Raw genomic sequence first — 14,208 nt, 5'->3', positions numbered from 1 at the left:
TAGAAGATATTTTGCAATACATGTAACCAACTCACATCCAAAAGTAAAAAGAATTCCTACAAATCAAAAAGAAAAAGACAGATGACCAATAGAAAAATGGACAAAATACATATTTTTGATAATAAAATAAAGTGGGAGAAGGATGTTAATCTCTTTTCTAGGCACACACCTACAGCTAATTTTCTTACTTTAGGCCTTGTGACCACCATTTAATGATAGTACACCCACACTGGAAGAAAGAGACAGAAAAGGTAGCTTCTTGAGTTCTGAAATTATAAAAACTATAGTTATGAAGTGAGCTTTCATCAGAGACTAAGTTAAAATGAATGTGTCAGCCTGGGTCAGGCTGTTTAAGGGAAATAGAGCAAGCAGCTTGCCTCGGAGAAGACAGCTGCTGGCCTAATTCAGTGTCTTAATGAAAGTGGCATCTAGAATAGATGCTTGAGAGAAATGACCTACACAGAAGCGGAAAGAGAAGACTGTTCTGGCAACTGACATCAGTTAGCTGCATTCAGAAATTAACCATCCATGCCATGATGGCATCTGTTTCCTACATGGTTCAGTAGTCATGACCAGTTTTCTCTCTACATAAGGCCCCTGTGTACAAAGACTATATATTTTTAAGACTTCATATGCAGCTTCACTGCAAAGAAATCACTTACCCAGGTCAACCATTGATAGAGTGGCTCAGTCCTGGCACTTTACACAGAATCCCAGAGTGGCATCTTCAGCACTTACTGGTATATAGAACACTCTGATAAACATCGCGTTTGGTTCTCTCAACTACCTGTGATGTGGGCTTTGTTTTCCCATTCTGTAAATGAGGAAACTGAGGCCCAGGGAGATAAATGAATAATGTGAAGAGGACACAATCAGTGGAAGAATCAATGCTCTACTCTGAAGTTTTCTGGCTCCAAGCCCTGTGCTCTTTCCATGCTACCACACTGAGGAACTGAAAGTGTAATGGTGAAGGGTGAATGGATCATGGTAATGCAAGAAATCACATACCTGAAATACCAAAGCCGATGATGAGTGCTATCGCTCCAGCCAGAATAATTATGGTGCTAATAATGCTGTGGAAAGAGAGATAGAGAAACAGGAAATTACTTCTTTACTCCATCTGACACACTGCTTTAAATCCTGGGTACATATTTGTCACATGTAAGAGGTGCTAGGTAAGGTATCTCGACATTTTCTTCAACATATGCCCCTTCCCAAAATAGGTGCCTTAGAAAGGAATTTCAGCTCTTCCATCCCCATACCTCTGGGGCGTTGGGATAGATTAAAGGAGTGGCCGACTCTGCCGACTGTGTGTTGCCTTACTTTCCTATTTCCAGATCAAGGAAGACTATACACAAAGACTGTTGGGGCAAGATTTGTGATGACATTACAATACCAGGTACCACTTAGGAGGTGGCGGGGTGAGGGGGGACTGGTTCCATACTGAGCCCACCTTGAGCATTACTGTCCATCCCTCTTGTATCATTTGTCTACCAGTCCTGTCTTCCTCAATAGACATTAAACTCTAGTACAATCAATGGTCACCTCTTCTTCATTCTATACCCACTCACACCTAGTCTACTGCACCCCAGAGGTTTTCAGTGGGAGTTTGTTTTCTCTTATTTGAAAAGTAATGCGTGTTTATCATAGAAAATTTAGAAAATACAGATAAGCAGATATAGGACAATGAAATCACCTGTAATTCCATCACCGAATCACAATCATGGATAACTTTTTGATAACTATACTGCCAGTTTTTAATTAACAAATTAACAAAGTGACATTTGAGGAATAAAATAAATACGTAAGAAATAGTTGCTTACTTTTACTGAGTGCTAGAATTACATGCCAGACATGGTATTCTAAGCACCATTTATGGATTGTATTATTTATCCTTTCAATAACTTTATGAGGTAAACAGATTTATCATCTCCACTTTTCAGGAAAGGAAGCGACACAGGGAGGTTAAGTAACTTCCCCAAAATCACACAGTTGGTAAGTGGCAGAGCTGGGATTAGATCTGTCTCCAGAATCTGCACTTGACTACTACCTTTCACTGCCTTCCAAGCATGAGGGATGACAGATGGGGTGTGTCCCTTCTCTCTGCCTGGTGGAACCCATGATCCATGAGGAGATACCAGCTTTAGCTGGTGAGGGTGGCTCAGGCAGAGCAAGAGGGGCAGGTCAGAGCCTTTGTGTTGGCAAAGTGATTCCTGAGCAGCTTGCCTATTCTGCCCACCCTGGTGCGTCATCATCGGGCAGGTGTCCTCAGTCACACTTTCTCATTCCTGGCAATTCACACATTTTCCACACCCACACTGATGTTACTCAATAGGCAGGACAAAAGAAAGGCACAAGGAGGCAAAGAATGATGCTATAGAGAGAAAAAGGAAGCATGGGCACTTTATTTCCTGCCTTGAATGGTCTCATTGTACCCAACTCTCCTTGGTTCAGGGATGGGCCCACCAGAGATAAACAACAGACTCAAGAAGCAATTTGAGTAAGTAGTTTCCCTGGAGGACAAGCCCTCATGAGGTATAGCCATAGAGATGGCAAATAAAGCTTTTAACGATAGAACCAACCAGTTGCCATGGAGTCAATTTCAACTCATGGCGACCCCATGTGTGTCAAAGTAGCACTGTGCTCCATAGAGTTTTTAATGGCTGATTTTTCAGAAATAGATCACCAGGACTTCCTTCCAAAGTACCTATGGGTGGACTCGAATTGCCACCTTCAGTTAGCAGCCAAGCACATGAATTGTTTTTACCTCCCAGGGACTCCTTTAACAATAACAGAGCACCTACTAAACTGATTCCAGGAGACCACATTTGACCCCCTTCCTCTCTGTTATGAACTGAATTGTGTTTCCCAAAAAGATATGTTGAAGTCCTAACCCCTGTTAGCTGTGAATGTGACCTTGTTTGGAAAAAGGGTCTTGAAGATGTTATCAGTTAACATGAGGTTATACTGGAGGAGGGTGGGTCCTAATCCAATATGAGTAATATCCTTATAAAAAGAAGAGAAGAGACACAGCGGGAAGACAGCCATGTAAAGATGGAGGTAGAATTGGAGTGATGCTGCAGCTGCAAGCCAAGGGGTGCCAAGGATTTCCAGCTGTCACCAAATCTAGGAGAGAGGCATGAAACACATTCTCCCTCAGAGCTCTTAGAAGGAATCAACACAGCTGACACCCTGATTTCAGACTTCTAGCCTCCAGAACTGTGAGATAGTAAATTTCTGTTCATAAAAGCCACTCAGTTTGTGGTACTTTGTTCCAGCAGCCCTAGGAAATGAATATACCCTTTTTGTACACACCTTGGTGCAGCCTCAGTTCTTACCGGTCCAAGTGTATAAGGACAGTGAGATAGGAAGAGGCACAGTCTGGCTGTTTGACTGCGGTGCCATACAGCAGACTAGCTTGCGTTTGTGACCCACGGTTTTCACTTATCTTGGGTAAATTACTTCACTTCTCTGAGACTCACTTTTTTTTAATCTGTAAAATGGGAATAAGTAATTCCTGCTTTACCTGCCATAAAGAGTTGTTTTCGGATTAAATTAGAAAATGAATGTGGCATAATCCATAAAGAACTATTCATATATTACTTTTTACTATAAATAAAGTTTACCTGTAGCTATTTTTTATAAGTTCATTATTAAAAGTTATGACTTAATGGAGAATAATCCAACTGATAATAATAAAAATATCATAGTATTTTTGTACATTAAAAATACCATGTACAAGGCTTGGTGCTAAGTGTTTGACATGTATTTTCTCAGTTGCCTGAATCACTAAGTCCTCTTGATTACCTCCTTAATTTCTCTCAGATACCTCCATTCTTTTTGTCTCCTGCCTCGGGTCACCACCATATCTCTCCAGCATTTTGCAACACTCTCCTAACAGTTATCCCCACCTCCAGTCCAGACCTCTCCAATCTACTCTTCACTTTCCCAGAATCAGTGGTGACTCAAAATTTCTATATAAGAGGGGCCTACAGGCAGCAACCTAGATGAAAGTGAGGTCTGGGGTGATCACAGGAAGCAATACAATGTGTGATTACAAGCATGGCTTCGGGAACCAGACTGTGTAGTTTCAAATCCCAGTACCACTACTTACTTTTTGTGTGACAGTGGGTTTCCTTTCCTCCTTATGAAGATTAAATGAGTTAACACATTAAAAAAAAAAATACTTAGAGTAGTGCCTGGCACACAGAAAGCTTCAATAAGTATTAGCTATTATTTCTACCACTCTTCCGTCAGTTTGTTGTACTGTGGTGGCTTGCGCATTGCATTAGGCAAATCTACAGCAAAAGACCTCTTTAAAGTATTAAAAAGCAAAGATGTCACTTTGAGGACTAAGGTGTGCCTTACCCAAGCTATGGTATTTTTAATTGCCTTATATGAATGCAAAAGCTGGACAATGAATAAGGAAGACCGAAGAAGAATTGATGCCTTTGAATTATGGTGTTGGCGAAGAATATTGGATATACTGTGGACTGCCAGAAGAAGGACCAACTCTGTCTTGGAAGAAGTACAGCCAGAATGCTCCTTAGAAGTAAGAATGGTGAGACTTTGTCTCATGTACTTTGGACATGTTATCCGGAGGGACCAGTTTCTGGAGAAGGACATCATGCTTGGTAAGGTAGAGGGGTCAGCGAAAAACAGGAAGACCCACAAGGAGATGGATTGACACAGTGGCTGCAACAATGGGCTCAAGCATAATAACAATTGTGAGGATGACACAGGACCGGGCAGTGTTTTGTTCTGTTGTACACAGGGGCACTATGAGTTGGGACTGACTCGACGGTACCTAACAACAACAACATTCCTATTTGTCTGTGGTTATATAACAGGCACATGTTTCTAACTTAGAGTATATGCTTCCTTGAGGGTGCTGATGGAAATTATTGTAGGGATCACGCCCTGGCTCAGCTACTGAACTATTGGTAAAAATGATTATAAAACTGATCATAGTAGTCCTTTGCTTAAAACCTTTCAGTGTCTTCCCGTTTCCCTCATGATAAAAATCCAAACTCTAACCTGACTCCATGACCTTTCAAACAAGGGTCTTGCCCACTTCTCTCCAGCTTTGCCTCTTACCATAGCGCCTTAGGCCTGCTCTCCAGCCACTCTGAACCACCAGAGACCACCCCACTGCCACAGACCTTCACATACACTGTCCGCCACCCCCTCCAATGGGTGGCAAAGATACTGAACAGGTATTTGGACACTTACCAAAGGGAAGAGGTTGTGTCTTTCAGTCAAAGAAACCCAGCCCCTCTCCATCATCCCCAGGCCCACAAATTTTCCTTGCTTTAAAAGCAGAACACTGTCATCTGTCAGCAAGTTCCCTATGTAAGCAGGAATCACCTTGAGGTTTGTTCTGAACAGGTATTCCCTTTTGGGAAGAAATAGCTCAACCTCCAGATCCTTGGAATGAGAAGCAGGAACTATTAGAGCAACCAAATTAAGCAATTCCTGTCTTCTGGTTAATTTTTTAAAAAGATGAATGAAATATTTCACATAAGGTGTTCCTACATTGCTTTCTGGTTTTACTTCCCCAGAACAATGTCTAATAACTATGCTGCAGGAAATTTTTAATGCAAAACTATCCCAACAACTGCATTGGAATTCATGGTACACTTTTGTTAGACACTCCTCACAAAAGGGCCCAGATACAAAGACAAGACTTATTGGTCTGACAGTGACTGGAGGAAGCCCTGAAACTATGGCCCCCGGAAACCCTGCCAACTCAGAACTGAAGCCACTCCCGAAGTCTACCTTTCAGCTAAAGATTAGACAGGCCTATAAAACAAACAATAACACACGTGAAGAATATGCTTCTTAGTTCAATCAAATATACGAGACCAAATGGGCAACACTTGCCCAAAAGCAATGACGAGAAGGCAGGAAGGGACAGAAAAACTCGATAAATGGACACCGAGAACCCAGAGTGGAAAGGGAAAGGGGGAGAGTGCTGACACAGTGCAGGGATTGCAACTAATGTCACAAAATAATTTGTGTTTAGATTTGTTGAATGAAAAACTAATTTGCACTGTAAACTTTCACCTAAAACGCAATAAAAAGGGATGGGGGCAGATTCAAATCAACTCTTTTGGAAAAATTGTTATTTTAGTAAATACTTATTGAGTACTTACTGTGTGAAAGACATTGTGTTAGACAATACGGAAGAAATGTAGAGATGAAGTAAACAAAGTCCCTGCCCTCAAGGAGCTTGTAGTCTAATGGAGGTAACACACACACATACACACACACACACACACACACACACACATCACTAATAATACAAGGCAGAATGTGGTCAGGGATACAGTAAAGAGAGGAACAAATTCTCCTGGGAATTCTAGGGAAGTAGGAAGTATCTAAATCTGGGGGAAGTAGGGAGAATCAAGGTACATTTCCATGAACAAATGTCAAAGATTGTGAAGAGAAAGGCTTTTTTAGAAAATAAATTTAGCTAATTCATGCTGCCTCATACTCTCCTTCCAAGGCAGAAACACAAAGAAATGGTGCTATTTGTTTTTATTACTCTGGACTGGGTCAGGATCTAAGCATCACACTTACTAGTGCTCTGTGCTGGGAAGGTGCTTTCAGATGCTGCAGACCTCAGCGCCTTCCAGGTGAGGGACCAGCTTTGCAGTCTGGAACTCCGCCAAACACATCCATCCTACTCAATGGCAAGGTCTCTGCTTGGCCTTGCTCATTTCCTTTATATGTCTTTGTTTCAGTTGCTGCTACCTTCAGCATTTGAAAGAAACTAGGCATTTCTGCTAAAACATAATATATGACTTCTTGAAAAACCATGACTTAGTAACCTAGTGCTGCCATATCAAAATATACCACAAGCGAGCAGCTTTAAGAATATAAATTTATTTTCGCACAGTTCAGGAGGCTAAATGTCCAAGTCAGGGTCTCGACCATGTCGATTCCTTTTGTGGGTTTCTCTGGCCTCTCTCCTAGTTTCTGGTGGCTGCCAGCAATTCTTGGCATTCTTTTGCTTGTAGATGATCTTCCCATGGCATCTGTCTTCGCACTGTGTGTGTCTCTGTCTATTCTGCTCTATTTATTACTCAGAAGTGATTAACTTTAGGACACACTCTACTTGGGACCTCATTAACATAGCTAAAGAAAATTCTATTTCCAAACAGGATCACATCCACAGGTATAGGGGCCAGAACTTAAATACATATTTTGGGGGGCATAATTCAATCCATAATACACATGTTCTGCAAAATCACACAGTGAAAATAACAGGGCTTCTGGGAAAAAATAGGGTTAAAAGCAGACTACTTAAAACCTATGTGACATTATAATCAATCTACTAACAGAAACAATAATTGGTACCTTGGGAGATACCTTGCGCAGGCAAGGCAGACAACTCAATAGGGCCAGAAGCTGCTTCAGGAGATATTACAAATGCACAAAAATAGTAGAGTGGAAACTCTGGCTTGTGAGTGCTGTGAGCAGTAGGGTTACTGTGCAGGTGGCCACAGGAAGACGTGCAACCTGCCTCTGTGCAAGGCTAGGATGTTCTTCTCTGGGGTGGGAGCCCCGAATGTAGGTCTTCATTTAAAGTTTTTAAGAAGTGGAGCTGAAAGCCAAGCTGTGGGCTTTTCCATTCCTTGTGAAGTTGTCATTCTACTCTTGCTATTTTAGCTCTCCTCACCTTGAAAAACATGCATAAGAAGCAACAAAACTGCCATGTGATACTGTCATCATTCTGCTGTTTTCCAACCACATATGAGCTAATTGGTGTACAGAAACACATATTGCAGTGGACAGACTGTATTACACATCAAGGATAGAGACAACTGTCTCCTAAGGGCTAACTTTCTCTGTGTCACAGGTCCCTGATGATGATAAACAGTAGCTAATGCTTATTGAATACATTCTCTGTGCCCAGTGCTATACATACAATATCTTGTCCAATCCCTACAACAGCCCTACTATCACTATTTTTTGTATGTGGGGAAACTTTATATATATGAAGCTTAGACAAGTTCAGTAACTGCTAGAAAGCAGGAGAACCAAGCTTCAAATGCAGAGGGTTCCTCTTGTGAGCTCACACTCTTAACTACAATGCCATCCTTCCTTGATAAAAGCCCGTATGGCAGAAGGCCCCACGTTTGGAAAGCTTCCCTGATTCCCACCCCTGCATATCTCTTCTACCTCCTTTTCTGAAAACAAGGGCTTTCAGAATCTGCTACACAGTGTATAGAGCACCAAGTCTGGAAAATATAAAACACCCTTTGTTTTACTCAAACATTAATAATTTCTGCGTGTTCAAGTTACTGCCTCTTCAAATAGTGATAGAACTGAGATACTGCATTCTTTATAGATCAGCAGCTTAGCTCCACTTGTGTAATTAATAACTGTTTACAACTCTGAAAACTAGATTGTGTTAGCAAATTTGTGATTCATCTGAAGAATTCTACTTTTAAATTAAATATACCAAGTAGAATTTTTGAGTAAGTCAAGTTGCAACAAATATATTACTTTGCCCATAAACTAATAAAGTGACGAGGTTTATAAAAAATGCTAAAATTGAAGACATTTACTCCAGCCTATCCAAAAAGATTTTCTCTCTTAGTTTCCCCTTAAAAAAAGGAGGTTGTTTTTTTTTTTTTTTTTTAAAAAAAAACACAATGTGGAACAGGGTAGAATTATTTAACCATTTCCTAAATATTGATTAGCACAGTTTTCAGGTTTCTGAGAAGCCTAGATTGTTGACTACTCAAGTTTTTGCTTCCCCCTCCCCCTTTCCCCCTCCCCTAAGGATGCAGGGTATAGAGTATGTTTCCTGATTTTTACACACTCTCCTTTACCTCTTTATACTGGGAAAACCATGAACAGCTTTAACCAGGGAACTGAGAGCATGAGCATCAGGAGGAGTAAGCGGAGAGTTGGGAAGAAATGGGCAAAGAGGAGAAGCCCTTACATGTGGCTTGCACAGTGTGTGTGGAAGAGAGAGTGCATCCTCCCTGTGTAGTCCCAGCTCTGTCCATATCGCATTAACAGCGGTGGACTGTTAAGCTTTGTGTTTGGGGAAGGGCTTTTAGGAAATTGCATATAAGAGACTTGGGTATTTTTGAGTATCAGGTTAAGGCGTCCTTTGTTCTTTCTAGTTGCCCCCAAGGATCATGACACAGTATTGTGGGGTCCTCCAAAGCACAGCATCAGGGTTATATCATACCTGGGTCCCAATGCTACTAAACCAGGGAGACATGGCCAGCAAATAAATTTCATCTTGTATGTATGCCAACTTCTCTTGAATGATTGATAGTAGTACCCCAGAATACTGTGTTGGAAAAGATTCCAAGGCTGCCTCCAGGCTCCGCAGGAAAGAGTACCATCACTGATTGGTGATTTCTAAATGAGCATGAGGGCCCTATGTTTGCCATCCTTCACAACTACCAGAATTTTAGACTTATTTAATAGAAATGTAATCACAGTACAATGGAAATGTTAGCTGACACTCTTCTAAGAGCATTTTCAGCACCACTCTTTAAAAAGAACATTGATAAAAAATATATATATATGTCTAGAACAGGGTTTCTCAACATTAGCACTATTGAAATTTAGGGCTGGGTAATTCTTTGTTGTGGGGGACTATCCTGTGCATTGTAGGATGTTTAGCAGCATCCCTGGCCCCTGCCTTCTAGATGCCAGAATCGTCCCTTACCCCTACTTTGTGACAGTCAAAAATGCTTCCAAACATGTTCCTCTGGTTGAGAAGCATGGATCCAGAAGAAGTGAAACCATGCAAGTGATAAGATTAGAAGACATGTCTTTTGAAGACTAGTGAAAGGAACTGGGGTGGCTTAATTTAGAGAAGACTAACTGTAGCAATGATCATTTCAGTATTTAAAAGGTGCCATATGGACCTATTTTTCTTCATTCTAGAAGAAACAACAGAGGGGTGAAAGTTCTAGAAGGTTAGATTTAGATTCAGTATAGAGAGAAACCTTCCAACAGACAGGGTTGGACTTCCTGAGATTACAGAGTTCTCCACCACTGAACATGTGCAGGCAGGGGCTGGGTTGGGTAATCACTTAGGGAGAAAAGTGAGTACAGAAGAGTTTCTAGCACCAGATAAGGGTTGGAATAATTTCAAAAGCCTCTTTCAAATAGTTAATTACAGATTCTGTAATTTCATATCCCCTGGGATTTGCTCTAGCTTTACCTTTGCCACAATTATATACTCTGCCTGCCTCCTAAAACCTTTGCTAATAATATAACAACGAGAGCTAATATTTGCTGAATGCATTGCCTCATTTCTCTCATTTAATCCCCACAACAACCTTATGAGGTAGGTACTATGATCCTTGTTTTACAGATGAGAAAACTGAGGGCCAGTGTTAAGTAACTCATCCAAGAACACCCCCAGGAAATTAGAGCAGTGTTAGACTCAGACCTAAGAGTCCCTGGTCTGTGATCTTACTTATTTTACATAAATTCAAAATTTTGTAAATCCCAGGATTCGAATCAGTTGCCAGATTCATGTATTGTATTATATTGTATTGTATGACCTATGAAAGGACAACATGCATAGTTTTACATAGATTGAAAAAAAAATTTATCTCCCCTAAGCTGTATCTTTTCTCTGTGACTCTGGAAGGAAATATGGAAGGGGATACTCATGTGGAAAAGTACAGAATGTCAATAAATGGATACCTTTCCCTAAACAGTATTTGAGTTTGCAGCAAAGCCATTCTATTTTATCGTTAAGCTGTTCTATTTATAACTATCCCCCTGATTGCCCACGAAGCACATTAACATTTCATCATCCTTGTGCACACTGTTTTCCAGTGGCACAGCCAGAGCGAGACAAAAGTCAATACAAGGTTGATTACTAGTTCTTTTCCTAATCATACCTGTATTTCCTCCTTATTCTCACTGGGGAGAGAAACTTCCAGAAGATTCCTGCAGCAGTATAACTGATCTCATTGTGTTTAATAACAAACACATTTCAAACCTTTTATGAACCTCCCAAGAAGTGTCTGTACTGTTAGAGAAGCCCGGTATCCCATAAGCAGTCTGTGTGGTCTAAACTAAAACAGTCTAATTGTTAAGTCTTCCAAACTGGAGTTTAGGAGTGATTTCTGGAGTACTCACAGCACCTAGAGTGAGGTTTTAAAAAACCCCTTGCTGTTGTGTCAATTCCGACTGTATAGGACAGAGTAGAATTTCCCCATAAGGTTTCCAAAGCTGTAATCTTTACGGAAAGGAGCACCGGTGGTGCAGTGGTTAAGCGCTCGGCAGTTCCAACGCACCAGCGACACTGCAGGAGAAAGATGTGGCTGTCTGTTTCCATAAAGATTACATCCTTGGAAACCCTATGGGGCCGTTCTACTCCATCCTGTAAGGTCACTATGAGTCAGAATCGACTCTACATCAACCAGTAATCTTTATGGAAACAGATTGCCACATCTTTCTCCCACGGAGCGGCTGGTAGATTTCAACCGCCAACCTTTAGGTTAGCAGCTGAGCGCTTAACCACTGTGCCACCAGGGCTCCTTTAGTGAGATTTAGCTGCTAATTAAACACTTCCTTTTCATGATTAGCTGCTGTTGGCTGTTCTATTCAGCCACAGCCTCCTCCCCACCTTGTCCTGGTACCACCTTGCTCTCCCTATCCCTTCTCCTCACCTCCCCTCTTCCAGCCTTGCCATCCATAAAGGCAGCAGCATTGCTCAGTGACACCCCGATCACTTCTGAAATGGGTGAAACAAAGAAAAGGTGCTGCTACACCTCTCCCCTTATCAACTTCACAGAGATTGTGTCATTATTTTCGTAATGAAGGCTTGACGGGAGCTGAGGACTTCAGGGGACTTGTATAATTGAGAAATGCTTCAATTCCAGGGCTTTGAACTGGTTCTTCTCAGTTTGATGCCCTGCTGAGAATTTTCATTTCCACCCCAGATATACTGAATCAGAATCTACATTTTAACAAGATCCCCAGGTGGTTCTTAGCATTGCCTGGGAACTTGTTAGAAATGCAATTTCTCAGCAGAGAACTTGTTAGAAATGCAAATTCTCAGCAGGAGGTCTAACCAAAAAAAAAAAAAAAACCAACCATGAACTGGTTCAAAGCCCTGAGCAATTCATCCTATATCTGTATCCAGATTAAACGCTACTTTTTCCACAAGGTTGTTGAGAGGGTCCAAAGGAACAAACTATGCTCTATAAAGTAGAAATATTAACTATTATTTTAAAATTAAAAATGTTAATTATTTTTATCTATTCTCTCCACTCCAAAGTTTTAGTGACTTCTTATAGCTTACAAATTAAAGTTCAAACTTAGCCTAGAATTTAAGACCTTTCCTAAAATGCTATTTTCCTAACCCTTTTCCCCTTCTGGAACAATGTATTCTCATCAAACGATCTGATCATTGCTCCCTGTTCCCCCCTGCCTAGAACATCCTTTTACTTCCTGCTGGGTTATCAGAAATGGGCCCCATTCAAAGCCCAGCTCAGATCTGACTTCCCTCTAGCATCTTCCCTGAAAGCCCAGACCAAAACACACTCCCTTTTCTCTTCCCTTAATGAATTTAAGGAAGGAGCAGGAAGGTGAACCTCAGAAGGCTGGGCCCTGGGTTTGTCTTGTGGAAGCGCACTGGGGTTTAGGAGAAGAGCTGGGAGGGCAGGAGGTAGAACTGAGAAGGGCAGATTCCCTCTGAGGAGAGTGTGTGTCTGTTTAGCCCCTTCTCCCATCAGTCACTATGATGTGGGCCTCAGGCAGATGGATGGTCTGACAGAGCAAGTGATCTATAATCTAGATTACCTTTGCAATACCCTAAAGCTACAGTGACTGTTTTGACTTTTCATTCCTCTTCTTGCCTTCAGGAAACCTGTGCCTATCACTGAAGAGATTTGGAGAAGTACTTGGGCTAGTCCCCTCTCAGAAAGCCTAGCCCTGGGATCAGTTAGTTGTTTCCTCATTAATAAAGCTGGAAATAAGTACATCTATTACCCTTGGAAGTTTTCCTTTCCAAAGCACATATGCCTGTCATAGGCAGTTTGATTCCTCTGCATTCTGAAATGAGGTACAATGTCCTGTTTGTACACTCCAAGGCTTCTGTCATTCACTCTATTTCTGTGAGGACAGAAAATCTTCCCAGTGAGAAGCAGGCCACTGTATCCTGGAAATTAATAGGGGATATACTGTTAAGCCTTCCAAAAGCCCTACCAGGAACTCAACTGCAAATTCTCACCTATTAAGACCCACATTCTCATATTTTAGACTTGGGCACAGTTCCGTAGGCTTTGAGAGAACAGAGGTGAGGAAATCAGGCTGCCGGACCCATCCCTCAAGGGCCTGGTCTGCCTGAGCTGCATTCACCAGGTATAGACCATGGGGCTGCCCTGCCTGCTATGACAATTCTTGCCTGCCCACACCCAGGAAGGTTTTCAAACCAAGACAGAAGGGGGATGTTTCCTGTCCTAGGATCAACAGTTATCTTTGAATTGAGCTCTTCTGTGCCCCTGTCCCTCTGTAACAGACACAAAGGAAATTTCCCTGGTCTTCCCTTCTAGAATCTGTATTCTGCCTCTTCTCTGGAGCTGGGCTTGAACCCAAGGCCTTTCTTGTGATTTCAGACTGCTCATTTCTGCAGGTCCTGCCTGGTCAGGACCTCCGCACACCAAGTCCGGCTCATTTATTCAGACTATGGCTGATCTCTTCCCTCTGGTCCTGCCTGACCTCCAGGGCACTGATCTGTGGCTTCATGGCTTCCTCAAGCTCCCTGGTAGGGACTCCCTGCCTGATGCTATATGCCATAAGGGCCTGCTGTGTCCTCCTATGCCCACCCCCAACTCCTGTCCCAGACCCTTGTGGACCACCCTGACCCACTGCTGTTCAGGGCCTGGCGCTGACCCAAGGATTGGTTACCAGGCTATTATGAAACACTAGATTTCCGTCTTCTGCTTAAGGCTTCTGTATATTCAGATATCATTTTTTTTTAGTAAAAGTTTCAAACTGAAAAATAAATAAGAACATAAAGTATTGATCTGAGCATAAAAAGTGAAGAATGCATACTAATCTGGAAAATTTTAAAAGTTTTAACATAAATATAAACTCAAGAAGAACTTAAATAAATTTGTGGATATTTTATCCCATTTCTTGCCCCATTTCTGGCTCCCCACCTCCATCTATTCTAAACCACATCAGTTTCCTAAGTATGCCAGGCTG

At 41.7% G+C, this 14,208-nt stretch overlaps 1 protein-coding gene across 1 annotated transcript in view; it reads right to left on the bottom strand.

Annotated features, from left to right (window-relative positions):
- Positions 1–14,208, bottom strand: part of VTCN1 (V-set domain containing T cell activation inhibitor 1) — a 62,153-nt gene that overhangs the window by 23,820 nt on the left and 24,125 nt on the right. Inside the window, exon 2 of the mRNA XM_004380348.2 lies at positions 1,009–1,073. The gene's annotated coding sequence lies outside the window, so the exon portion shown is untranslated. The remainder of the gene's footprint in view (positions 1–1,008; positions 1,074–14,208) is intronic.

This window comes from Trichechus manatus, unplaced genomic scaffold, assembly GCF_000243295.1.
Source record: "Trichechus manatus latirostris isolate Lorelei unplaced genomic scaffold, TriManLat1.0 scaffold00073, whole genome shotgun sequence".
Lineage (NCBI taxonomy): Eukaryota > Metazoa > Chordata > Mammalia > Sirenia > Trichechidae > Trichechus > Trichechus manatus.
The sequence above is the reverse complement of the archived record's forward strand: the minus strand, read 5'-3'. Positions and strand labels throughout refer to the sequence as shown.